We start from the raw sequence: 26,069 nt of genomic DNA on the forward strand, positions 1-26,069 counted from the left end.
TTTTCATGCAGCATTTGACACTGCTTTTGACGCATTTGTGGAACCAAGGTCCCTTGTCAAGAACTGAAGATTTTTTTTTTGTGCCCTTGTAGGATTCCGATGCAGAAATTTGTACAAATTGAACATTTCAATGTTTTTGTGGCTTACAATCATCGTCTGACGCATGAGGAAGTGATTGTAGAAGGAAGACTGCAGTATATTTGATGTCTGATAGATTTTTTCTTCCAATTTTTTAAAAAAATTTTGGGGCTTTCTGTTTAGTGACTGTGAAATTTGGAATTTTTGTATTTTAATAGACCAGGTTTTTTTTCTCCCTGTCGGGAGCTTTTTCTTCCCAGCCTTTTTCTGGTTTTGGCCGATGAGAATATGTGGGACTCCTTTGAGAGAGCGATTCTTTCTTGTTTGTTTGGATCCCCGTGGAGCTTTGAGGCCTGTTTGTTAATGCTTTGTAAAGGTTGTTCATGGTCACGAACGGCAAAACATAAGTAGGCTCATTATTTATTAATATTGTTTTACTATCGTAAAAAGCCCGCTCCTCTGATAGATTTCTTGTACATGGTATGTAATATCTGGCAGCTTGACATTGAGAAATGCATTCCTGACCACAGATTCCAGATTGTTCCACTACTGCTATCCATGTAGTCGAATTCAACCCTTGGATACTCTGTAGGCCAGTCCTTGCCATGCTTCCCTGTTTTCCACGGCTTCTTTCTTGAATGTAAAGGCATGAAAAGCAGCCTCAAGAGGGAGTTTTCAGGCTGCATTTAATCTAGTAAGAGAGGGATCCTGGATATGCACTTGGGATGGCCATTCCATGCAGTTGCAACAACCAAAGTGGAGATGATCTTTGGTCATCGAAACATAGAAACATGAAGGCGAATAAAAAGTCAAGTGGCCCATCCAGTCTGCTCATCCGCAGCATCAACTATCTCCTCCTCTCCCTATTGGCTAAGAGGCTCATAACAGAAACAACAAAAGTCTAAAAAGTGGCCTAAATGGGTACTTGGACGATCAAAAAGCCTGATCGTCCAAGTAGCCATAACCAAAGCTGGTTTTAGACGTATCTAAAACAAACCTAGGCCTTTCCCTGCCTCTAAACGCATAGAGCGAAATGAGGCGTTTTTAGAGGAGGGGAAAGGGCGAGAGGGGGGCGGGAAGTGGGCCGACCTAGACATAGTCGTACAGCAGGTATAACCAAAGGTTTAGGAAAGTTGCCTAGTCGGCACTTATACGTTTTGACTTAGACAAGTCAAAACTGATATAAGTGCCGAAATAGGGATGGCTGCCGCGATCAGCTCAGCGGCCCCAACAACCTGATTACCCCCTACCGCAACGATCACTGCAGGAGAGATGGCTCATCTCCTCTGCTGCGATAACGATCCCGAAGTGAAAAATAGAAACATAGAACATGACGGCAGAAAAGGGCCACGGCCCATCTAGTCTGCCCACACTAAGGGCCCACCCCCTAACTACCTCCATACCACCAACTACCTCCATGCCACCAAACGCGGCACTTTGGATCGCTATCGTGGTAGGAGAGATAGCCAATCTCTCTTGCTGCGATCCCCCCCCCTCACCCTCGACATGATCAGGGCAGGAGGGTGCCCAGGCCCTCCTGTCCCGGTGACCCCCTTACCCCCCACCCCCACTAAGATACAGGCAGGAGGGATCCCAAGCTCTCCTACCCTGATGCAGTCCACTCACGTCCGGCCCCCTGAACCCCTGATCGGCACCCCCAAACACACACCCCCAGCGACCCATGAGACCCCCTGCCGACCCCCAAATACTCCGTACCTTAAGAACGTTGGCCGGATGGACAGGTCCCAAGCCTGTCTGTCCGGCAGGCCCACCATCCTCAGAATGGCGGGCCTTAGGGCCTGATTGGCCCAGGCACCTCAAGCGCCGCCCACAGGAGGGGCCTTAAGAACCTGGGCCAACCGGAACTGGCCCAGTTGCCTTAAGCCCCTCCTGCTTCTACTTTCAGCATTTAGGGCCTAGGCCAAAATGGGACTTAGACATTTTTTTTTTTATTATGCCCCTCCACGGCTCTTAACATTTGCATCTCCTCTTCCTATTGGCAAAGGCTCTTTACACCTGCATTGTGATGTCATACAGGAGTGTCCAACCTTTTGGCTTCCCTGGGCCGCATTAGGCCAAAAAAAGTTTGGGGGGGCTGCGCAAACGCTGCAACAAGACAGAGGAGGCTGCCGGCAAGACGGTAAACACACAGGGGCAGCTCAAACACCCGGGGGCCGCACAAAATACTTCACGGGGCCGCATGCGGCCTTCAGGCCGCAGGTTGGACACCCCTGGAACATTATGGGTATAGAAACATTGTAACATGATGGCAGATAAAGGCCAAATGGCCCATCCAGTCTGTCCATCTGCATCATCCACTATCTCCTCCTCTCTCTATTGGTTAAGGCTCTTAACATTTGCATCTCCTCTTCCTATAGGCTAAGGCTCTTTACACCTGCATTGTGAGGTCACAAAACTTTAGTAACATAGAAACATTGTAATATGATGACAGATAAAGGCCAAATGGCCCATCCAGTCTGTCCATCTGCAGCATCCACTATCTCCTCCTCTCCCTATTGGTTAAGGCTCTTAACACTTGCATTGTGAGGTTATAGAGTTTTATGGCTGTAGAAACAGAGAAACATGATGGCACATAAAGGCCAAATGGCCCATCCACTCTCTCCTCCTCTCCCTAAGAAATCTTACATGCCTGTCCCACACTTTCTTGAATTCAGACAGTCTACCAGGAGACTATTCCACGTATCTACTACCCTTTTTGTAAACAAGCATTTCCTTGGATTACTCCTGAGCCTATCACCTCTTAACTTCATCCTACATTCTCTTATTCCGGAGCTTCCTTTCAAATTTATGACATTTCCTGTTCCTTATTAAGGGGCCCTTTTACCAGACTGCAGTAAAAAGTGATCTTATCGTATGCTTATGCAGCTCATTCCCTTGTGCTAGGGCCAATTTTAAGACATGGGGTAAAAGGCCACATTTTCTAGATCCTTTATTGATGTCCATGAGCTGATCAGTTAATACACAATAATGTAACTCTGCTAATCAATTAGTGCAGAGCATGCTCACTTTACATCCCAGCATTATTAAATACAGTTTTAGCGACTGGGTAACGTCTGCCGATTCCAAAATTTTCAGCTGCACTAGGCGCAGGTTAGTGCTTTCTGCAGCTTAGTAAAGGAACCCCTGAAGAGGTCCAAACAATTTTTTTAAACTAATAGGTTAAAAATGCTCTCAATGTCCACCAAAAAGATACAAGGGACCATGTTTCGTCACCTTGAAGCCTGCATCAGGAGTCGTAAGCTTATGGCGAGTGCACAGTCATATATAGGGTTACCATATTTGTGAAGACAAAAAAAGAGGACCCATGACCCTGCCCACCCTCTACCATAGCCCCGCCCACACTTCACCTATTTCCTTGGGCATCTTCCCATCTCTCTAACCTTTTAGTACTTCTCTCGCTCTCTCCTTCTTCCTCCAACCCTCTCCACACAGGTGCTTCTCTCTCTCTCTCTTCTTCTTCCTCCAACCCTCTCCACACAGGTGCTTCTCTCTCTCTCTCTTCTTCTTCCTCCAACCCTCTCCACACAGGTGCTTCTCTCTCGCTCTCTCCTTCTTCCTCCAACCCTCTCCACACAGGTGCTTCTCTCTCGCTTTCTCCTTCTTCCTCCAACCCTCTCCACACAGGTGCTTCTCTCTCTCTCTCTTCTTCTTCCTCCAACCCTCTCCACACAGGTGCTTCTCTCTCTCTCTCTTCTTCTTCCTCCAACCCTCTCCACACAGGTGCTTCTCTCTCGCTCTCTCCTTCTTCCTCCAACCCTCTCCACACAGGTGCTTCTCTCTCGCTCTCTCCTTCTTCCTCCAACCCTCTCCACACAGGTGCTTCTCTCTCGCTTTCTCCTTCTTCCTCCAACCCTCTCCACACAGGTGCTTCTCTCTCACTCTCTCCTTCTTCCTCCAACCCTCTCCACACAGGTGCTTCTCTCTCACTCTCTCCTTCTTCCTCCAACCCTCTCCACACAGGTACTTCTCTCTCGCTTTCTCCTTCTTCCTCCAACCCTCTCCACACAGGTGCTTCTCTCTCACTCTCTCCTTCTTCCTCCAACCCTCTCCACACAGGTGCTTCTCTCTCGCTTTCTCCTTCTTCCTCCAACCCTCTCCACACAGGTGCTTCTCTCTCACTCTCTCCTTCTTCCTCCAACCCTCTCCACACAGGTGCTTCTCTCTCGCTCTCTCCTTCTTCCTCCAACCCTCTCCACACAGGTGCTTCTCTCTCACTCTCTCCTTCTTCCTCCAACCCTCTCCACACAGGTGCTTCTCTCTCGCTCTCTCCTTCTTCCTCCAACCCTCTCCACACAGGTACTTCTCTCTCGCTTTCTCCTTCTTCCTCCAACCCTCTCCACACAGGTGCTTCTCTCTCACTCTCTCCTTCTTCCTCCAACCCTCTCCACACAGGTGCTTCTCTCTCGCTCTCTCCTTCTTCCTCCAACCCTCTCCCCTTCTTCCTCCAACCCTCTCCCCCATAGGTGCTTCTCTATCTCTCTCCCATTCCAACCCCCCAGCCTGTGAGTGCTTCTTTCTTTCTTTCTTTTTCTTTCTCTCTCCTTCCAATCCCCAATCACTCCTTCAGTGGTGCCCCTCTCTCTCCAATCTCCTCTCCTTCTGTTTCTGTCTCTCCCCTCCCATCCAGCAATACCCTGTTCCATGCTCTTTTTTCCAGCACGCTCTCCTTTCCATAATGCTTCTATAGCCCTCCCTCCATGCTGTTTCTCCAGGTCCCTCTCCTCCCTGCTCCAACTTCCGAAGCTGCTTCTCTTCAAAACCTCTCTAGCTCCTGACTCCCCCGTCTACATGCTCCCCGAGCTTTTACCGCTGTCAGTTTAATCTTCACACAGCCAGCAGCAGCAATAAGATGAGCCTGCTGCTACCGGCCTGCTCCGGAAGGTGCCTCTCTGCAGCAACTTCCTGTTCCCATGAAGGCGAAACTTGCAGAGAGGCAGATTTCAGGGCAGGTCGGCGGATGCAGGCTCACCGCGTTGTTGCTGCTTGCTGACTGAAGATTTAATCATAGTATCCGGGCCCAGGAAGGAGGTAGGTGGGGGAGTCAGGAGAGCCAACTAAACCCGGACAAAGTCACCCATTTTTTTTTAAAAAAGCAACCTTCTGCTCGCACTTGGAAAAATTGGGATCACCTTAATTTTCCTTTTTGGTAGGTGAGCTTTTGTTTAACTTATAAATATGAGAAAATGAATGCTGAAATGCTGGGGCATAATAAGATATTCAAATTAGTTTGGGGTCCATTGACGTCTTTTGTAGACTTGCTATAGTTGTCCTGGTTCATAGTCAATTGCACGCAAGACAATAGCGCGCGGACAAACAGGCGCGGACAAGTGAGCGCAAGGCAACTGAGCATTAAGACAACTGAGCGCGAAGACAACCAAGCGCAAGACAATTCAGCGCAAATCATTTTCAGTAACAAGCACGATCGGGACAACTGAGCGCGAGACAACTGAGCATGAGACATCTGAGCGCAAGACATCTGAGTGCGAGAGTGTTATCTTTGCGTTGATTTGTCTTGGCGGTTTTCTCTGCGCGCTGTTGTCTTGCGCGCATTTGACCTGCACCGTTGTCCTTTATCTTTATTTTTCCGTTGTTTTTCACCCTCACATCCAGGAAGGTAGGAGCGGGAGGGGGGAGGGTTATCTTTTGTTTTGGTATTATTCCTGATGGTAATGATGGATGGGGGAGGGAATTTTTATCTTTTGTACAGATACTGATTGATTATAAGTGCTTGGTTGATTATCATTATTTGTATATAAATTGTATTGCACTTTTTGTTGGCATTAAAAACTAAATAAAGTTAAAAAAAAAAAAGCAATCCTTCTGGATAACGGACCATCCTCTAAAAATAGGACACATCCGGGTTTTCTCGGATGTCTGGTAACCCTAGTCATATACATATTAAGTGGAAATACACAACCTTGGAAACGCAAACGGGCAAAAAACTTTTATGGCTGAAATATTGAACACTGTTGTTACAACCCAACCTTTTTTTGGTTCAAGATTAACCGATAACAGGTCCAGAGGAACTCAAGCTCGCCTTGTTATCAGGCAAGAGATGTAAAGCAGAGGCTCAGACAAAAGGTCTTCCCCCACTGTCACTGGGGTCTCTCTGGACTCAAAAATAATATTCCAAGCTCTCATTAGTTTTTGACAGGAGACAGGTAGCCTCAACATTTCTGCCAAAACCTCTTGGATAAATGCAGAAGAGTTGCACAACTGATGAAGGAAGCAACAAGCCAGTCTGCAGAAATACATGAAGAAGGACATGGTACTACTTGAAAGGGTCCAGAGAAGAGCGACTAAGATGGTTAAGGGGTTGGAGGAGCTGACGTACAGAGAGAGATTAGAGAAACTGGGCCTCTTCTCCCTCGAACAGAGGAGATTGAGAGGGGACATGATCGAAACATTCAAGGTACTGAAGGAAATAGACTTAGTAGATAAAGATGGGTTGTTCACCCTCTCCAAGGTAGGAAGAACGAGAGGGCACTCTCTCATGTTGAAAGGGGATAGATTCCATACAAATGTAAGGAAGTTCTTCTTCACCCAGAGAGTGGTGGAAAACTGGAACGCTCTTCCGGAGGCTGTTATAGGGGAAAACACCCTCCAGGGATTCAAGATAAAGTTGGACAAGTTCCTGCTGAACCAGAACATACGCAGGTAAGGCTAATCTCAGTTAGGGTGCTGGTCTTTGACCAAGGGCCGCTGCGTGAGCGGATTTCTGGGCACGATGGTCCACTGGTCTGACCCAGCAGCAGCAATTCTTATGTTCTTATCTGCATTTTTAATAAACAAGAAATCATCATCTCTTCTCTTGTATAAGTACATTGCACAAGAATATAGAGGGAATAATCAGTAAATATGACTTTAATGATCCTTATGTACGGTACAGCGAGTCCATTTCAATATCTGGCTGAAATTCAATAAACTCCTACCAAGCGACGGCCGACCTCATGCCTCTCCCTGAACAATGGGGCTCAGGGTTTCTTTCTTCTGACAGCTATTAACGTTCGAATAGATGCAAATGGATTTCTCAGCCCACATAAACGCTGTCTTGGAGAGCAATTTTCACTTTTTAAATCTTACTTAAAACAAATCTTTGCCAAGGCTCGTAATTAAAATATATATATATTTTTTTCTTTTTTTAGCAAAATGCTGCAGCTAATGTTCGTGGGAATGACAATCAGTGTGTGCTTAGCTTCAGAGCATCTGAGAACTGGAGTAGGTAAAAAAAATTAAAATTAGTCTGCATAATTATACCTTTGGGAACTGTCCCACATTTCAGCCACTGAGCTGCGGCTCCATCACATTGCTATGTCCCATTAGGTGAGCAATGGTCTATACGGTGTGGGAGATGGATGGCCTCTCAGTGTGCAGGACAGGAGAAGGGCAGCAGCTTTAAAATGTTAGCCAAAGAAAAGAGCTAATAAGAACATGAGACTAGCCTTACTGGGTCCGACCAGCCCAGTAGCCTGTCTTCACGGAGGCCGATCCAAGTCACAAGTACCAGGCAAAAACCCAAATAGTAGCAACATTCCAGAATCTCAAAGAGTTGCAACATTCCGGAACCCCAAATAGTAGCAACATTCCAGAATCTCAAAGAGTTGCAACATTCCGGAACCCCAAATAGTAGCAACATTCCAGAATCTCAAAGAGTTGCAACATTCCGGAACCCCAAATAGTAGCAACATTCCAGAATCTCAAAGAGTTGCAACATTCTGGAACCCCAAATAGTAGCAACATTCCGGAACCCCAAATAGTAGCAACTTTCCAGAATCTCAAAGAGTTGCAACATTCCGGAACCCCAATCAGTAGCAACATTCCAAAATATCAAAGAGTTGCAACATTCCGGAACCCCAAATAGTAGCAACATTCCAGAATCTCAAAGAGTTGCAACATTCCGGAACCCCAAATAGTAGCAACATTCCAGAATCTCAAAGAGTTGCAACATTCCGGAACCCCAAATAGTAGCAACATTCCAGAATCTCAAAGAGTTGCAACATTCCGGAACCCCAAATAGTAGCAACATTCCAGAATCTCAAAGAGTTGCAACATTCCGGAACCCCAAATAGTAGCAACATTCCAGAATCTCAAAGAGTTGCAACATTCCAGAATCTCAAAGAGTTGCAACATTCCGGAACCCCAAATAGTAGCAACATTCCAGAATCTCAAAGAGTTGCAACATTCTGGAACCCCAAATAGTAGCAACATTCCGGAACCCCAAATAGTAGTAACTTTCCAGAATCTCAAAGAGTTGCAACATTCCGGAACCCCAATCAGTAGCAACATTCCAAAATCTCAAAGAGTTGCAACATTCCGGAACCCCAAATAGTAGCAACATTCCATGCGGAATCCCCAAAGAGTTGCAACATTCCATGGGCAAGCAGTGGCTTCCTCCATGTCTATCTCAACAGCAGACCATGGATTTTTCATCCAGGAACTTGCCCCAAACGAATGAATGAAGGACTGATATATGAATGATGTGTGAAGGTATACTAAACATGAGAGTGGGTTTTGAAAAAACATATTTTATATATTTGCAACCTAAAGAAACTTAAAGGGAGCCTGGGAGGCAATATCTGGGAATGGTTAGAATCAGAGACGCTATATCAGTCTCCAGCATAGTAAGGGAGGGCACTTGTAGCCCACACTTAGGAAAGTGTGTCAGTGAAACTGCCAGTTGTTCAGAGAGAGGGGGAACAGCCCCTCCTTTCTCTGATGCTGACAGGGAGAGACGAGAACTTCTCAGCACTTTTTAACAAATGCAGGTTCTCTTGAAATACCTTTTTGAGAAGGACAAAAAGAATATTGGATATGTAATAATGGATTTATGTATATTCAGAAATGAATGTAAACAAAAATATAACTTTAAAAACTTTGTTTTGAGTGTGAAAAATATGTAAAGGAATTTCCTTTGTCCAAATTTAAGGACAGCCTCTGTTAATGGATTGGCTGACAAGTAATGATGTCATGCAGGACAAAAAGTACAAATTGGGGAGCAACAAATTATCAAGTTGAGATCTTTATCAGAAGGCCAGCGTTTGGCAACTATAAAGACCTCCCGATGACGTAATAACCTTTTGAGAATTAATATGAATAATTAATAAAAAAATAATGAAGGGGCACATATATTCCTTGTATATATTCCTTGTAAGTTTTCTATTCCTGATTGAATGTGCCAAGAAATCACAAGGCCATTTTCTCTTTGTGTTCTGAGCTCTGTGTCTTACATCTTGTGCTTTAGAGAGAAAAGAAACATTGCTAGACCTTAGATGGAAACTTCCCACTAACCCCCCCCCCCCCTTATGTTTGCTACCTCTTTCTAATGTATCCTGTTAGCAAATATGGTCTTTCCTACAGTCATGCTGAAAAAACTGACCCATGTATAATGCTATAAAAATGGACGTAGGACTCATAATAAATGGACAATTTCTTTGGGACAAACCTGGGCCTGAGCGTCCTTTCTTCCTAAAGAGACTGTCCCCAGATGCATCTGACTTACAAATGACAGAGTGTGTAAGGCAGTATTGGGGACCAGAACCTTTTCAAATAATATTTTGGAACCTTTTACGTCATGTGCCATTTGTCATATTCATTTTGTCCACCCATGAGCAAACCTGGCTGCTCACTGCACGCAACGGATTAGCGCGCGCAATAGCACGCGCTAGCCAAAAATCTACCGCCTGCTCAAAACGAGGCGGAAGCGGCTAGCGCACGTGGCATTTTAGCACACGCTATTCCGCGCGTTAAGGCCCTAGCATGCCTTTGTAAAGGGAGCCCATAGTTTGTGTAATTCACTGTGGTTGTCCCGTATTTTCATTTTTTGTTAAGCGCACTGAACCAAGAGGTAGCTGCGGTATATAAGCATATTGTTATGTTATGTTAACTCTAACTCTGTATTGTAATACCTTTGTAAAACTGAACTATTGGTTATGGTTTAATAATGCCCAGAATACAGTTTAATAATGCCTGTATTGGAGACCATCTTAGGAAACGCAAACTCTGTATTGTGACACCTTTACAAGAGCTCAAGTATTGTAACACCACTACAAAGCTCATATAAACCGCTCTGAATTGTCTCCCCCAGTCATTAGCAGTGGTATAGAAGTTTTCCATAAACAATAATCCGTTACAGAACCCCGTTCGCGTTCCAAGACAATTTTTCCCATTTAAAATAACAGAAACTGGATTAATCAATTTTAACAGTAAATAAACTGGTAAAATATTAGCAAATAATATATTTTTTTAAATTCTTTATTGATTTTCAAATTTTGACAGTGCAATACAACTATATTAAACATGAGCATTATACATAACGCACTTAAAATACACAAAATTAATACATTACCAATCCTTTTCTCACTCCCTCCCTCACATAACTTTACACTGCAAAATAATCCCAAATACCTTCCCCTCCCCTTTCTCCCCCCCCCCTCCCCACCGGATGTGTAAGGAATCTGTAAAAAAAAGGAGCTATCTGACATTCATTGCAATTCAACATATGCAGTCAATGGGCTCCACACCTTATTCAATATCATACTAGACCCCAAACACTCTGCATTCATTCTCTCATATTTATACGTGGAACAAATAATTCTAATGCAGTAGAGTATTTTCCTCACTACACTACACCAAGGCGAAAATCACACGAGATGCTTTCACGACAGCTTCTGACAATGAACTGAACGACGTACGGGGTGGCCCGAGCGCTGGGGAAACGTACACACGAACCACGTGCAGGGCGTTCGGATTCCGGGTCAAAATTTGCTCGCATTTTTCGTTCGGATTCCAAGTTGTTCGAGTACTGGGGCGTTTTGGATTCCAAGGTATCGCTGTATATTCTTCTTATCGTCTCATTTCTTATTGCAATTTGTGCCTCGCAGGTAGCTTTGTTTTCAAATCGCACAGATCTAGGTCATGTTCTGTCTCTGGGCAAGTTAATTGTTGTTCTTAGAAAAATCAGCCGTGAACTCATCTGTAATACCGAACAAATGCGCAGCCTCCTTTTCAATAGACCACCTGGGTGACAAGCTGAACCTGTTGCTGTGGAAAGATGCTAAACAGAGAGGATAGCGCTCATTAATATTCCATGTGGATGGAGAGGTCAAGCGAACCCTCAGCGTGTTTCTTCCCTATTAGACGGTAAGCATAGAATATTCATAGCTTGCTCAGGAATCTCATCACTGCCAAATTCACCTGTATAATATCTAAGGCTTTGCAGAAATATAAACCCACCGCATTAAATGCCCTGGACACCCCCCCACCCCCAAACATCTGTGCTTACCCAGTCAAAGGGTTCATAGTCGAAAATGCGCAGGACAATCGAGCGCCGACAATACCGAGCAGACAATCGCACGCAGGACATCAAGCGCGCCAGACTTCAACTTAATTTTAAAGTGCTCCGAGTGGGGGTTTGGGGAGGGAACCCCCACAGTTAAGTTAGTACTGTTTGCGCTGCTGTTGGGTGGGGGTGTTGGGGGAACCCCCCCATTATAGAGGGAAGAGGCGCCTTTCCCTTTTTTTAGGGAAAAACATCAATGTCCTCTGTAACGTGGGGGGGGGGGTTTCCCCCACACATACACCCCATCGACAGCAGGAAACAGTACTAACTTAACTGCAGGGGTTCCCTCCCCAAAACCCCACTCGGAGCACTTTAAAATTAAGTTGAAGTCCGGCGCGCTTTTGTCCCGTCACCAGTCAAAGAAATTGATCAGATTTTTAATCTAATCTAGTCTTCTGTTTGCGTGTCGTTCATATCTATACAGGCTCAAGGCGACTTTAAAGAGAGGGGGGGAGAGGAGAGAGAGAGAGGGGAGGAGGAGAGGAGGGGAGATTTGTCTGAGTAGGACCTTCCTCCAGTAAAACCATCCTTTCTTTTAGCAGTGTTTTCATGGGCAGGAATTGCACCTGCATGGCTTATAAAATTCTATCTACTACTACTATTTATGATTTCTAGAGCAGTGGTTCCCAACCCTGTCCTGGAGGAACACCAGGCCAATTGGGTTTTCAGGCTAGCCCTAATGAATATGCATGAAGCAAATTTGCATGCCTATCACTTCCATCATATGCAAATCTCTCTCATGCATATTCATTAGGGCTAGCCTGAAAACCCGATTGGCCTGGTGTTCCTCCAGGACAGGGTTGGGAATCACTGTTCTATAGCGCTGAAAGGCATATGCAGCGCTGTACATTTTAACATACAATAGACAGTCCCTGCTCAGAAGAGCTTACAATCTAATTTAGACAGGACGTTTCAGGGTCGGGGAGGTTATACTGGGTATCAGATGCACGCAGTGGCGTAGCAAGGGTGAGAAGCACCCCAGACCGGCCGTACCCCTTCCCTATCCTTATCTCCGCACACCCGACTCCTTCCTCGATCCCCCCCTGCTGCAGGCACGCCCCTTCCCTCCCCGATCCCCCCTACCTCTAGCTGTTCCCTGCCGCGAGCAGCAAGAATTTCGACGTACTCCTCGTGACTCCGTCGGCACTCCCTCTGACGTCGCTCCCTATGAGCGGCAGCCGGAAGTGACGTCAGCGGGAAGAGATGGCGCGGTCGCGAGGAGTACGTCGAAGTTGTCGCTCATGGCGGTGAACAACTAGAGGGGGAAGGGGAGGAGTGGGAAGAGGTGGGGCAGAGAGGAGGAGGGGCGACAGCGCCCCCACCAACATGGCGCCCGGGGCGGACCGCCTCCCCCCTTGCTATGCCACTGGATGCCTGCGTAACTCCTGAAACTAGATGGAATTATTTACCCTAGTTCCATGGCTGGCATAAATGCTGACACCTAACCACATATGCACACAGTGATGCCAATAGGCTTTAAAGGGTAAGGGGACTTGTCTACTGCTGTCCCTGTGTGGTTTACAAAATCAAAGCAGTTTACCAGATTTCTTAATGGAAAAAAAAAGAGGGTATGTGGCCCCGCCCCATTTTGCCACCGGCCCCGCCCCATACAAACCTCTTCTTCCCTGAACTGTGGGGCGCTCCGAGCTTCCAAAACTCGGACATCTGTCCAGACACTCCTCTGAAAACAGGGCATGTCTGGGTTTCTCCACAACATAGAATGCCCTCACTCATTAGGGTTGAATCACCAATCAATAAAATTCTTATATAATCAATGAATAAATTTCTTCTTTATATTCCAAGATCCATGTAAGCAATCAACAGCCAATGAATTCTTATTGACTTATCCTTTATTGTTGTATAATTTGCTTGCCCTAACAATTGTATGCCCGACGGGACCCGTTTCGCCTAAACAGGCTTTCTCAAGGGTTCCAAACGAGAAGACGCCAAAAATAAGTGCTCCCTGTTGGAACCCTTGAGAAAGCCTGTTTAGGCGAAACGGGTCCCGTCGGGCATACAATTGTTGGGGCAAGCAAATTATACAACAATAAAGGATAAGTCCTCTTATCTATTTCTCATGTAATAAGTTTTACCCCTCTTCTTGCATTCTGTAATTCGCTGATTGTCCAGCCTTCTTCGATGTGAACCGCCTAGAAGTCTTCCCGACTGTGGCGGTATAGAAGAATAAAGTTATTATTATTATTGATTGCTTACATGTATCTTGGAATATAAAGAAGAAATGTATTCATTGATTATATAAGAATTTTATTGATTGGTGATTCAACCCTGATGAGTGAGGGCATTCTATGTTGTGGAGTTTTCCTCACTTTCTGTCTTCTACATTTTTGCTGTTTTAGTGATTACTAATAGAGAATGACACGGTGACAAAATTCACCACCGTCCCCGTCCCCGCGGATAACCGCGGGAAATAATCCCATGTCATTTTCTAGTGTCTATTTCAACTTCGGTCATTATTCAAAGCAAAGCTTGTGGGTCAGTGGTTGTGGCCATTCATACTCTGATTCTTATGTGAGCCAAGGATAATGAAGCCATTGTGACATCACTGATGTGATTGGCTCTTAGGCACTGGTGGAATGAGGCATTATGACATCACAATATCTGCTCTGTCATTCTGTAGTGTCTGTTTCAACCTCGGTCCTTCTACACCAGCATTCTTCAAAGCAAAGCTTGCGGGTCGGTGGTTGTGGCCATTCATACTCTGATTCTTATGTGAGTCAAGGATAATGAAGCCATTGTGACATCACTGATGTGATTGGCTCTTAGGCACTGGTGGAATGAGGCATTATGACATCACAATATCTGCTCTGTCATTCTGTAGTGTCTGTTTCAACCTCGGTCCTTCTACACCAGCATTCTTCAAAGCAAAGCTTGCGGGTCGGTGGTTGTGGCCATTCATACTCTGATTCTTCCCTCTCTCCTTAAAGAATGACATGAAGATGGTTTCCGGCGGTTATCCGCGGGGACGGGAACGGTGATGAATTTTGTCACCGTGTCATTCTCTAATTACTAACATGTCTGGGTTTCCCCAGACATCTGGTAACCCTAAGTTTCCATATTTTAGACAGGTACTTATTTTGTACCGGGGCAATGAGGTGTTAAGTGACTTGCCCAGAGTCACAAAGAACTGTAGTGGGAATTGAGCTCACAAGCTCAGGTTGCGGAGGCGGCTGCTCTAACCACTGGCCCACTCCTCACATAGGTGTCCTAAGGTCAGACTAACTGCTACTTCTAATCATTTCCAAAGTGCTACTAGACATACACAGTGCTGTACAGATTATAAGCAGGTATTTCCTCTCTCCCTAGTGGGTTGATCTAAGGCAGGGGTGTCAAAGTCCCTCCTCAAGGGCAACAATCCGGTCGGGTTTTCAGGATTTCCCCAATGAATATGCATGAGATCTATGTGCATGCACTGCTTTCAATGCATATTCATTGGGGAAATCCTGAAAACCCGACTGGAATACGGCTCTCGAGGACCGGAGTTCCCTACCCCTGATCTAGACCAAGGGTGGACAACTCCGGTCTTCGAGAGCCGTATTCCAGTCGGGTTTTCAGGATTTCCCCAATGAATATGCATGAGATCTATTTGCATGCACTACTTTATTTGTATGCTAATAGATCTCGTGCATATTCATTGGGGAAATCCTGAAAACCCGACTGGATTGCGGCCCTGGAGGAAGGATTTTGACACCCCTGATCTAAGGGATGTTGTTTGTACCTGGGTTAAGTGACTTGTTCAAGGTCAAAAGGAACTGTAGCAGGAATGGAACCCAGGTCTCCAGGATCACAACCCACTTCACTAAGCATTGGACAACTCCACTTAATAATAATAATAACAGTTTATTTATATACCGTAAAACCGTGAAGTTCCAAGCGATTTACACAATTTAGAATACATTTGAAATACAATAAAAGCAGAAGGAAATTAGAGAGTAAGAACCAATGGCTAAAACCCCTAAAATCTAAATGTGTTTTTAGATGTTTTTCTAAATTCCCCATAAATTTCAGTAAAAGTGAGCAATTGATCTAAATCTTTGCCCCATGCTGCTGCATGATATGCAGCAAGATGTACAGTGGTGCCTCGCATAACGAACGCCTCGCACAGCGAACGCTGCGCACAACGAACTTCATGTCTTGCTTCCTACAACGAACTTCGTTTCACACAACAAAGTCGCCCGAGCTGCATCCTTCCGCGCAGGCACTGCGCTTAACTGCCCTCTCTCCGCCTGGCTCCCTGTGCAGTGGCGGACCGTCGGCTCGCAGGGGCCCGGCGCCTACTGCTGATGCGTTGGGGGGGGCGGAGCTACTCTCGCCGCTTCCCCGATGCTAGAAAAAAAAAAATGAACAGTTAAGTCCCAGTTTTTGCCGCTGAGACTCTGCCCTCTCTCACTGTAAAATTAGACTCTACTTAGTCTGTCTTTAAATTTAAAAAATGTGTGTTGTTTTAAAAAACAATTATGTTTTTAGATGTATCTAAATAAAAATAATAACAAAAAATGTATCTTTTTTTATGTCATCTTAGCATATTTTATGCTACAGAACGAATTATTTTTTTTAACATGTATTGTTATGGGAAAACGCGTTTCACATAACGAACTTTTCGCATAACAAACTTGCTCCTGGAACCAATTAAGTTCGTTGTGTGAGGCACCACTGTAGTATAACTTTATATCCTATACCAGGGGAATTTGTATAAATGGCGCTTAAAATTGCACATGCAACTTAATTAATTAACGAGCCATTCCCAATAATTGGGAACTAGTTGGCAACAAATTGGATTTATGTACACATCTTGCTAAGCAATATTCCATAGACATGCGAGCATTAATCCTATACTGCGCAACTGAAAAGAGAGCATAGCTATGGCAGGGACATGGGCTGGTTTAGGGTGTTTATTTCTTTAAAATATTGATTACCTGCATTATCCAGTGGTTCTGTGCAGAGCACGAAAAAACCTAAAACATACACGCTGACCCCGGTAATAGCTCCGAAGCTCATGGAATTTCTATGCTATTACCACCACGGCCGGCACTAAAAACACTAGCACGGCTTTGGAAAGGAGGGGGGTTGTGCTTACCAAAAAGTTGGGCGTGGCTTCCGGAACTACACACTATTCTATTAACAGCGACTGACTTGGAGCATCATTTATAGAATACCACTCAGCGCGCATTTATTTATTTGTTTATTTTTTACAACCAAATGTGGACACCATTTACTGAATTTGAGCCGATGTAAGTTATCTCTTTAAAGGTATGTTGAATGCTAACTTAGAAACATGATGGCAAATAAAGGCCAAATGGCCCATCCAGTCTGCCCATCCGCAGCAACCATTATCTCTTCCTCTCCTTATTGGCTAAGGCTAACATTTGCATCTCCTCTTCCTATAGGCTAAGGCTCTTTACACCTGCATTGTGATGTCATAGAACTTTATGGTTATAGAAACAAAAAATATGATGGCAGATAAAGGCCAAATGGCCCATCCAGTCTGCCCATCCGCAGTAACCATTATCTCTTCCTCTCTCTAAGAGATCCTACGTGCCAATCTCAGGCCCTTTTCAATTCCGACACAGTCTCTGTCTCCACCACCTCTTCTGAGAGACTTTTCCATGCATCTACCACCCTTTCTGTAAAAAAAGTATTTTCCTAGATTACTCTTGAGCCTATCACCTCTTAACTTTTTTTTTTTTTTTTTGAATTGCCGCTGCTGGGTCAGACCCGTGGTCCATCGTGCCCAGCAGTCCGCTCACGCGGCGGCCCTTAGGTCAAAGACCAGTGCCCTAACCGAGACTAGCCCTACCTGTGTACGTTCTGGTTCAGCAGGAACTTGTCTAACTTTGTCTTGAATGCCCTCTCATTCTAGAAGCTTCCTTTCAAATGAAAGAGACTCGACTCATGCGCATTTACGCCACGAAAGTATTTAAACGTCTCTATGTGACGTGCTAAATATGGGTCTTTTATTTTTATTTTATTTTTCTTCTTGACACAGTTTCTGTGAAATAATCTTCCTCATGCTTTAAGGTCTGAACTGTGCATACAGAATTTCTCTCTCTTTCAAATGACCTTCGAAGATTCGAGTTGCAGGTTGTAATTTTGAATTAGTTAGCTATCTCAAAACCTATTCTTTTTCCTCTGTTCCTCTTCTTCCGTATGAATGATTGCTTTCCTATCACAATTTTGTTATTCCTTTCTTATTTGCATTTTCATTTGTATTGTGCACCAGCAAAGGTGGCATATCTAATGTTTAATAAACTAAACTATATATCTCTAGTGCTTATCTTTTATGTTATCAATCTCTAGTGCTCAAATATGTCCTCTTCAGAAGGACCATCTCTTCTTTTGACCCCCCCCCAAAACAAAACTACAGAGTTGAGGAGAAATGCATAAAACCTGTTTTACTTTTTGGGATCTAGCTAGGTGCGTCCCATTTTGGCAATTCTTATGTTCTTATGTGAGCCAAGTATAGGACAGTCAAGCCATTGTGACATCACTGATGGTGGAATGAGGCATTATGACATCACAATCTCAGCTCTGGAAATGTTGCTGTACTTGGGGCCTGGGTTGCCCACTGTTGGAAACAGGATGCCGGGTTTGGTGAACCTTCGGTCTGTGCCAGTACAGCAATTCCTATGTTCCCTGGACTGTCCTTAAAGAACTCTGAAACATTGACATGCATAGAGAGTCCGTGTGAAACTGAACGGCAGCTTTGCAGAATGCTGCATGAGATGTATTCACTAGATATAGAAAGTTCCACCTTTGAAAGCATCCAGCTGGCAAAATCTATTAATTTTGTGTGTGGGGAGGGAGGGGTTTCCTTTCTCCTGCAAATCCAAATATTTAACCAAATGCTATGAGAGATACTGTATTCCTAATGCATCTTTATTTTATTTTTTTATCTTGAAAGAGTAATAAGCAGATAATATACAAGCCAGTTGGCTGGATGGAAGGGAGCTTATCCCAAAATCCCACAGCATCAGCTGCTTTTTCAGTCTGAACAAATGGATGAAGTGAACTGAAGAGGGATTTTCATATTGTGCCTATGTGGCTTTTGTGTCATCTTGCAGTGCGACCTGGCCTTCGCCCTGTATTCTGATTGCTCCCCGAGTTATTCATGTTTGCCAAACACTGAAATTAAGGACTCCCTAGAGGAGACTCCTGGGTAGTCCAGCAGGTGCGCTGAGGCCAGCGTGCGTAGGGAACAACGGTCCTCGAGAGCCGTATTCCAGTTGGGTTTTCAGGATTTCCCCAATCAATATGCATTGAAAGCAGTGCATGCAACTAGATCTCATGCATATTCATTGGGGAAATCCTGAAAACCCGACTGTAATACGGCTCTCGAGGAACAGAGTTCCCTACCCCTGGACTAGAGAATGACATGGGGACCGTTTACCGCGGTAAACCGCGGCTCACTGCAGTAAATCTGCAGGAATGGAGACATTTGCAACTGGTTTACCGCAGGAATGGGGACAAGACCGTTCACTGCCCTGCGGGAATGGGGACGACATAACATAACATAGTGCTTATTGACCGCGTAACCAGAAGTTCAACGTGGTTTACAAAAAGTTATAAAAGTAAACATGTTACATGAAATAAGATGATTCGTTAAACAGTCAAATATTTAGAAAAAAGATAGGTCTTCAGTTGTTTTCTAAAATGGCCATAGGAATGGGTAGTAAGCAACGATATTCGGAATTCGTTGTCATGAAGAGCTGCCTGAGATGCCAAAAGTATAATTTAGAAATTTCTTACTCCTGCAACCCTGGACAGATGGAAAATTAAACAAAGGATGAGTTCCTCTACTATGTCTATATGATGCTAAAGAAAATCTATTGACTAAGTAAGAGAAGGAGCTGTACCATAAATAGCCTAGTTTAAACAATACCTGGGCCTCCAATGCAATTCGCGATAAAAGGGTGTAGCATGATCAAATTTCTTCAGGCCATAAATCATTCTGACCGCTGAGAGTGGTGAAAAATCTTACTCCTATGGTAAAAAAAAAAATTGTGCATCTCCTCCCCAGCTCCTCTTGCGCCTATTTTACCAAAGCCTGAGACCAATGTGATTTTGAAGAATAAAATTACCTGAATATTTCAGATTTGAAATCTGTATCCTGCTAGAGCTGGTATTAGACATAACTGGGGACTGCAAAGTCCAGGCTGTGCTTCTTTAGCTTCCAGCTGGTTTAGGGCTCTCTCTCTCTCTCTCTCTGACCAGGGGGCAGTTGTCCTAGTTGCATTCCCCTAACACTATTCCTGCCATGTGTGACTGCTTTTTCTATGTAGCATTCTGTAGTAATTTGGTTTGTTCAGTTTTCACAATAGTGGAGGGGATATTTTTGAAAGGGAGGGGAGACAGGGGTTTTGTTGATCCTTGCTCTGTATTATTTGTGTTTATCAAATGACAATTGTACAGAATATTGTCTTTTTTTATACTTTAATAAAATAAGTTCAGTATAAAATCATAACTATTCGAGGCTTGTACGGGTGGGATCTGATAGTTTCCAGGACGGGGACTGAGCACGTGGGGTCAGGGCAGAGACGAGCTCACAGGGATGGGGCAGGAACGGTGATAAATTTTTTTCCCCCGTGTCATTCTCTAGTAGAGACAAAGCAAACCAAGAAGGGACGCCCATAAAACTCTGGCAGCAGGGAGGATGTGCTCAGAAAGGGCCATTCGCAACACAACAGCACTTAATATACATAAAGGGCCATATTCTATGCAGCGGCGTAGCGAGGGTGACCAGCGTCCCCCCCCCCCGCCACGTGCAAGCGCCCGTGCCCCTTCCACTTTCCTTTTTAACTTCGGCATGAGCTGTGATGAACTTTGCTGCCCACGTCGGCTTTGGAGCTCTCTCTGACATCACTTCCTCCTAGAAGGGACAAGTTTCAAGTTTCTTAATAATTTGGTATACCGACCATCACAGGTATGTGGCTAGTTTACAATATTAAAATTTTTTATTTTTTTTTTTTAAATCTTTATTCATTTTTAAAACTTACAATAAGTATAACACAAAATACAATCATTTTAAACTTTAACAGTACTTATTATATCATTATTATGTCCCCCCCCCCTTCCTTATACCCAACAATTAATCATAATCAAAGAAATCATAAAATATTCCCATCCCCCCACCACACCCTGGACGTGTATGAACAAAAGGGAATATTAAAAATTAAAAAAACATAAATAAAATCGGGCACGTTGAAGCCTAGACAGGGAGACAGTTTGGACATATTAGATACAGAAGAAGCTGGGGGGAGAGGGAGATTTTAATTACATCAAAAAATAAGAGGAAGGGAAGAGGGGGAGGGGAGGAGAATACAGGAAGAAAAAAACCCCTCCTCCCTTGGAAAGGATTCTTGACTGCAATTTTGGTATGCGTCTTTGAACAGAAATGTTTTGAGGTTGGTTTTAAATTTGGTTAGAGAATTTTCACGGCGGAGATGTGGTGGCATTGCGTTCCAAAGGGAAGGGGCAGTGGCGGGAAAGATAGTGTTTCTGGTACAATAGAGGTCTTTGATCGAGGGAACCGTCAGTAATTTCTAATCGGAAGATCTGAGGGCCCTGGAAGGAATATGTGAGATAAGATAGTTATCCAAGAAGGCAGGTGAATGGGAGTGCTGAAGCCAACGCGTGCAACAAGTTCATCAGTGCTCGTGCTACAGTTAAAAATGGGGGAGGGGAACGGGCAAGGGCGAAGGAGTGGGAAAGGAGGCAGGGAAGAGAGGAAGACTGCGCCCAGGGCAGACCACCCCCCCTCCACCCGTGCACACTCCCCTTACTATGCCACTGATTCTATAAATGGCGCCATAAGTTAGGCGGAGGTAGGCACCCTACTGCCGCCTAATTTGTTTTAATTGGCGCAGCAATTGACCACGTTGTGTACAACGGATGCGTGACATTATCCGCGCACGCTCAGAGGCCCTCCAAACGCGGCCAGAACTCGTCGGGGCTGTCCAAAACCTGGACACACTGCCGGGTTTTGGAAAGTCCATCCGGGCGCCTGGAAAGTCCTCCAAAGTTCGGGTTTCCCCGGACGTCTGATAACTCGGCTTCTGACTATTGTGACTGCAAGGGTCTCTCTTGCCTAGGCCACAGTCCCTGGGCTTGCTTTATCTTTGTTAAGCCACAGAATCATTTGCCACAACTGTAAACAAAGTTTGCGCAATTTATAGTTTGACAAAAAGGTGAGATGGAAGCAGTGTTCCCGCTAAGCTGCGCTGGCCTGCGCTCGCGCACAAAATAATACATCGCAGCGCACAAGTTTCTCTTCACAGCGCACACACGCGTCGCAAAGGTAAGGGGAGGTAAGGTAAGGGGACGCATTGGGGGGATTGCACTTCCCCACAATTGCCATGCTTCGGTTCCTCTTCTTCCTTCCTTCCTCCCCCCCCGCGGGACCCTGCGGCACCATCAACTCTTACTCCCTCTAATGTCGGCCCTGCAGCTCCAGACTTCCTCGCACCTTCTCCCCTCCCCCTTTGGATCGCTATTATTTTAAATGTTATAGCCGCGGAGCTGTATCCATCAGTGGAGATGTCTAACCTCGGCCTGCCCCGGAACTCTTACTGCAGCAGCCGCCCGTCTAGGCAGGAACAGGAAGTCACTGTTGCAGTAAGAGTTCCGGGGCAGGCCGAGGTTAGACATCTCCACTGATGGATACAGCTCCGCGGCTATAACATTTAAAATAATAGCGATCCAAAGGGGGAGGGGAGAAGGTGCGAGGAAGTCTGGAGCTGCAGGGCCGACATTAGAGGGAGTAAGAGTTGATGGTGCCGCAGGGTCCCGCGGGGGGGGGGGGGGAGGAAGGAAGGAAGAAGAGGATCCGAAGCATGGCAATTGTGGGGAAGTGCAGAGCTGCAGGGAAGAGTGTTGCGGTACCCAGCTGGAGGGAGAAGGAAGATGAGGGAGGGAATTAAAGGAGATGCCAGGGCTTGGAGCGTAGGAGGAAGGTATGCCAGTCTAAGGGAAAAGGAAGGGGGAGATGTGAGAGCATGGAGGGGGAGCGAAAGATGGAAGAAAAGGAAAGGAGAGAGATGCCAGAGAATCAGGGAAGGGGAGATACCAGACTATGAGGAGAGGTGTGGGAGAGGGAAGGCGAGGAGAGAGATGCCAGACCAATGGGGTGAAAGGAGAGATGGAAGGGGGAGGCATACAGTTTCTGGAAGGGGCATAGAAGGAGAGAAGATGCCATATAGGGGAAGAGAGACGGCAGACAGTGGATGGAAGGAAGAGAGTTACAAGAAGATGAGGAAAGGAGAAACCACAGAAGACAAAGGTAGAAAAAAATTTCTATTTATTTATTGCTTTAGGAGACATGTGTCACTGTTTCTGTGAAGCATTGTATGCAGAGTCCAGCTTCTTGCTGGTTCAATTTAACCTTTGTCTATGTATTTTTATTTTATCCCCCCTTTTACAAAACTGTGAAGCGTTTTTAGCACCAGCCTTGGTGGTAGCAGCTCTGATGCTCAGAATTTTATGAGCATCAGAGCTGTTACCTCCGTAGCTAAAATCCACACTACAGTTTTGTAAAAGAGGGAGGGGTTAGTTTGTGATTACATATTCCTTACTAGGCGAAGGTGTTTTCTGTGTTCTGTGTGTTTTCTGTTAGGATTGACGGTGTAGGATTGATCTGTGCTGGTCTGGCTTGTTTAGTTTTACAATGGGTGTATTGATGTACTGCTCACTGCAATATGTAAGATGCTGCCTTTTCCTAGGTACTCATGTGTGACGTGTGGTTTGTTACTAAAAATCATGTTTTTCTTACAGATGGGGGGGGATGCCAAAAAATGATGGGCCCCGGATGTTACATATGCTAGGTACGCCACTGTATGTAAAGATACCAGAAAGCTGGCGTAGCAAAAACTTCTAAGTTTTGAGTATTTAACCCTCCCACAATCTCACGGGCACTCGTTTCAAGTTTATTGAGATTTTGATTTAAACGCAATATCAAATATTTTCAATGCGTATAACAAAAATAAATTTGGGGAAATAAATAAAACCATTTGAACCAGTGTTCCCGCTAAGCTGCGCTGGCGCACAAAATATTACATCGCAGCGCACACGTTTCTCGTCACAGCGCACAATCGGAAGAGGCGTACGGCAGATGGCAGGGCGGCGAGAGGAGAATCGGGCGAGTTGGCTCATAACTTGCTGGCGCCCGATATTTTTGGCTCACGGTGAAAAAAGTTTGCTCACAACACCCGCCCGCTTAGAGGGAACACTGGATGGAAGGGCGGCTTGCCTTTCACGGAATTATAGCTAATAAATCCCTTTCTTCTTTTTCCCCTCCGTTTGTCCAATAAGTTTAAAATTCATGAGACAGCGGTGTTGCTTACAAGGGCAGGCGCTCGCAAATCCGATTGCAATTCATTCTCACCAAAGCCGATGAAAAGCTTTTTAATAGCCCCAGCCTGTATTTGGATTCACAATCCATAGCGAGCAATGGGTCGTTTTATAGTTTGTGGTCTGCGCCCCGGAGAATTTGTGCTGAAATAGCTGGAATAGGAGACCACAAGCGTGCACTTCCTAATCGCCGGGTCCAGAAAATTAATCCGAGCCCATTAAGTCAAGGGTCAGGAGGAGTCAGACGCATTTTGCCAACACGGACAAACCTGTTGTAGTGATTTGTTCCACGGCCAAGACAGTCTTTGAACTGCCAGGGCTCTAGGGGGGATGGGGGAGGGGGAACGCAGCTAAGGCAAAGGCTTCATGGTGGGACCCAAGAGCACCAGGATGAAAGGATGTCCCACAATATTAAGGGGCTCATTTTCAAAAAAAGAAAAGCGTCCGAAAAGTGACCTAAAGGGGCAGAGGGACTTTTTTTTTTCACCCTACCCTTCCAACTTGCTATTTTCAAAACCCATTTTGTAGATTGATTTCTATGCTATTCATCTGCAGTGCATCTAAATCTCAAGTGGGGGTGTCGGAGGTGTGGTTTGGGCAGCCTTACGATTTGGACTTTTTTCTACAAAAATCATTTTAGAAAACATCCAATTTGGACATTTGGGGCTATACCTGTCTTGATAACGAATAACTGCCAAAAAGGTGCCCAAACAGACCAGATGGCCTCTGGAAGGATGAAGGCATAACCCCCACACACTCCCCCAGTAGTCACCAGGCGTCTGGATTTCGAGGACGGCTTTTCAAAACCTGGCACTGACATCAGGTGCGAGTGCACATGTGTGGGACGTCATCGGGTGGCATCGGCACACGCGCGGATTTTCTCCTGCCTGACAAGAGCAGGAAGTGGGGCGTAGGGCGGGGGTGGGGCTAGGGCAGGACTGGGGCATAACGGGGGAGGGATGGGTAGAACTGGGTGGGTCTAGGGGGGTCCGGATTTTATAATAATAAAATCTAGCAACCCTATCACTGACCCTCTCCCACCCCCTAAAGATGTGAATGAAACAGCTTCAAATGTCATGGTCGGTTCTGTGAAAGCAGCAAAGCAGGTTTCGGAAGTAGCCTAGTGGCGGTGCAATGAATTACAGTACTCCCCCGAAATTCATGGGGGTTCCGTTCCAGGAACCCCCCCCACGAATTTTGAAAAACCGTGAATATGATTTTTATAAGCAGGAGAGAGCAGCTGGGGCGCCGGCGGGTGCAAAATCATTCGCAGTATGCTCCGACCGCCTCTTCTTGTTGCTAAAGTCAGGCTACACCAATCAGGAGCTGCTTTGACACGCAGCTCCTGATTGGTGTAGCCTGACTTTAGTACAGGAACAGGCAGTCGGAGAATACTGCAAATTAGTGAGTCCGTGATTCATGAACCGCAAATTTGCAAAGGATCACTGTATAGCGATGGGGACCAAGGCGCATATCCCGCTCTAATTACTACACTTATGGTGCATTATGTGAGCCTTCCAAAACCCACCCAAATCCCACTGTACCTACATGTAGGTGACACCTACAGGCATAAGGGTCATTGGTATGGTGTACAGTTGGCTCCCAATAGGTTGTGAGTGGATTTTGTAGGACTCACCATTCAATATAAGGGTTATAGTGAGAGGTGTACCTGGGGCTTTTCAGGTGAAGTTCACTGAAGTGTCCACTAGGGTGCCTCACTGCTCTGTATGGCCAGTCTACTAAAAATGCTGGCCCCTCCTAAATCTCAGTGGCTTGCTTTGCACGATTTTCTTTTGGATGTATTTTTTTTTCAAAAATGGTTCAACAAGATGGCCGCCCTCACCCGGATTCTGAAAGCAGTGACTGAAAAAAATGGTGCCAGTCGCGAGTCATTCAGAGTGTGGCACCGTTTTAAAAATTGTGCGGCCTGTGGTGAAGGTAGGCCAGGGTTTTACAGGTCCCTATTTCTGGCGCCTACCTTCAACATAGAATCCTGCTTAGCAGCACCAAACGTCAACTCCGGTCCATAACCACACCTCTTTTGACATTCAGCACTGCTAACCATCAGTGTAGAGGTGATTCCAGTGCCGTAGTTTGTAGATGCCTCGTGGTGCCTACCAGTGGCGTAGCAAGGGTGAGAGGTGCCGGGGGGGTGCTCCTCCTCCTGCCATCTTTTCCACCCCACCCACATCCATTCCTTCCCCACCCCTTCCTGCCACACACCTCTTCCCTTTCCCGTACCTCTGTAACGTTCCCGGCGCAAGCACCAACC

The sequence above is a fragment of the Geotrypetes seraphini genome, chromosome 7 (assembly GCF_902459505.1).
Source record: "Geotrypetes seraphini chromosome 7, aGeoSer1.1, whole genome shotgun sequence".
In the NCBI taxonomy this organism is placed as follows: Eukaryota; Metazoa; Chordata; class Amphibia; order Gymnophiona; family Dermophiidae; genus Geotrypetes; species Geotrypetes seraphini.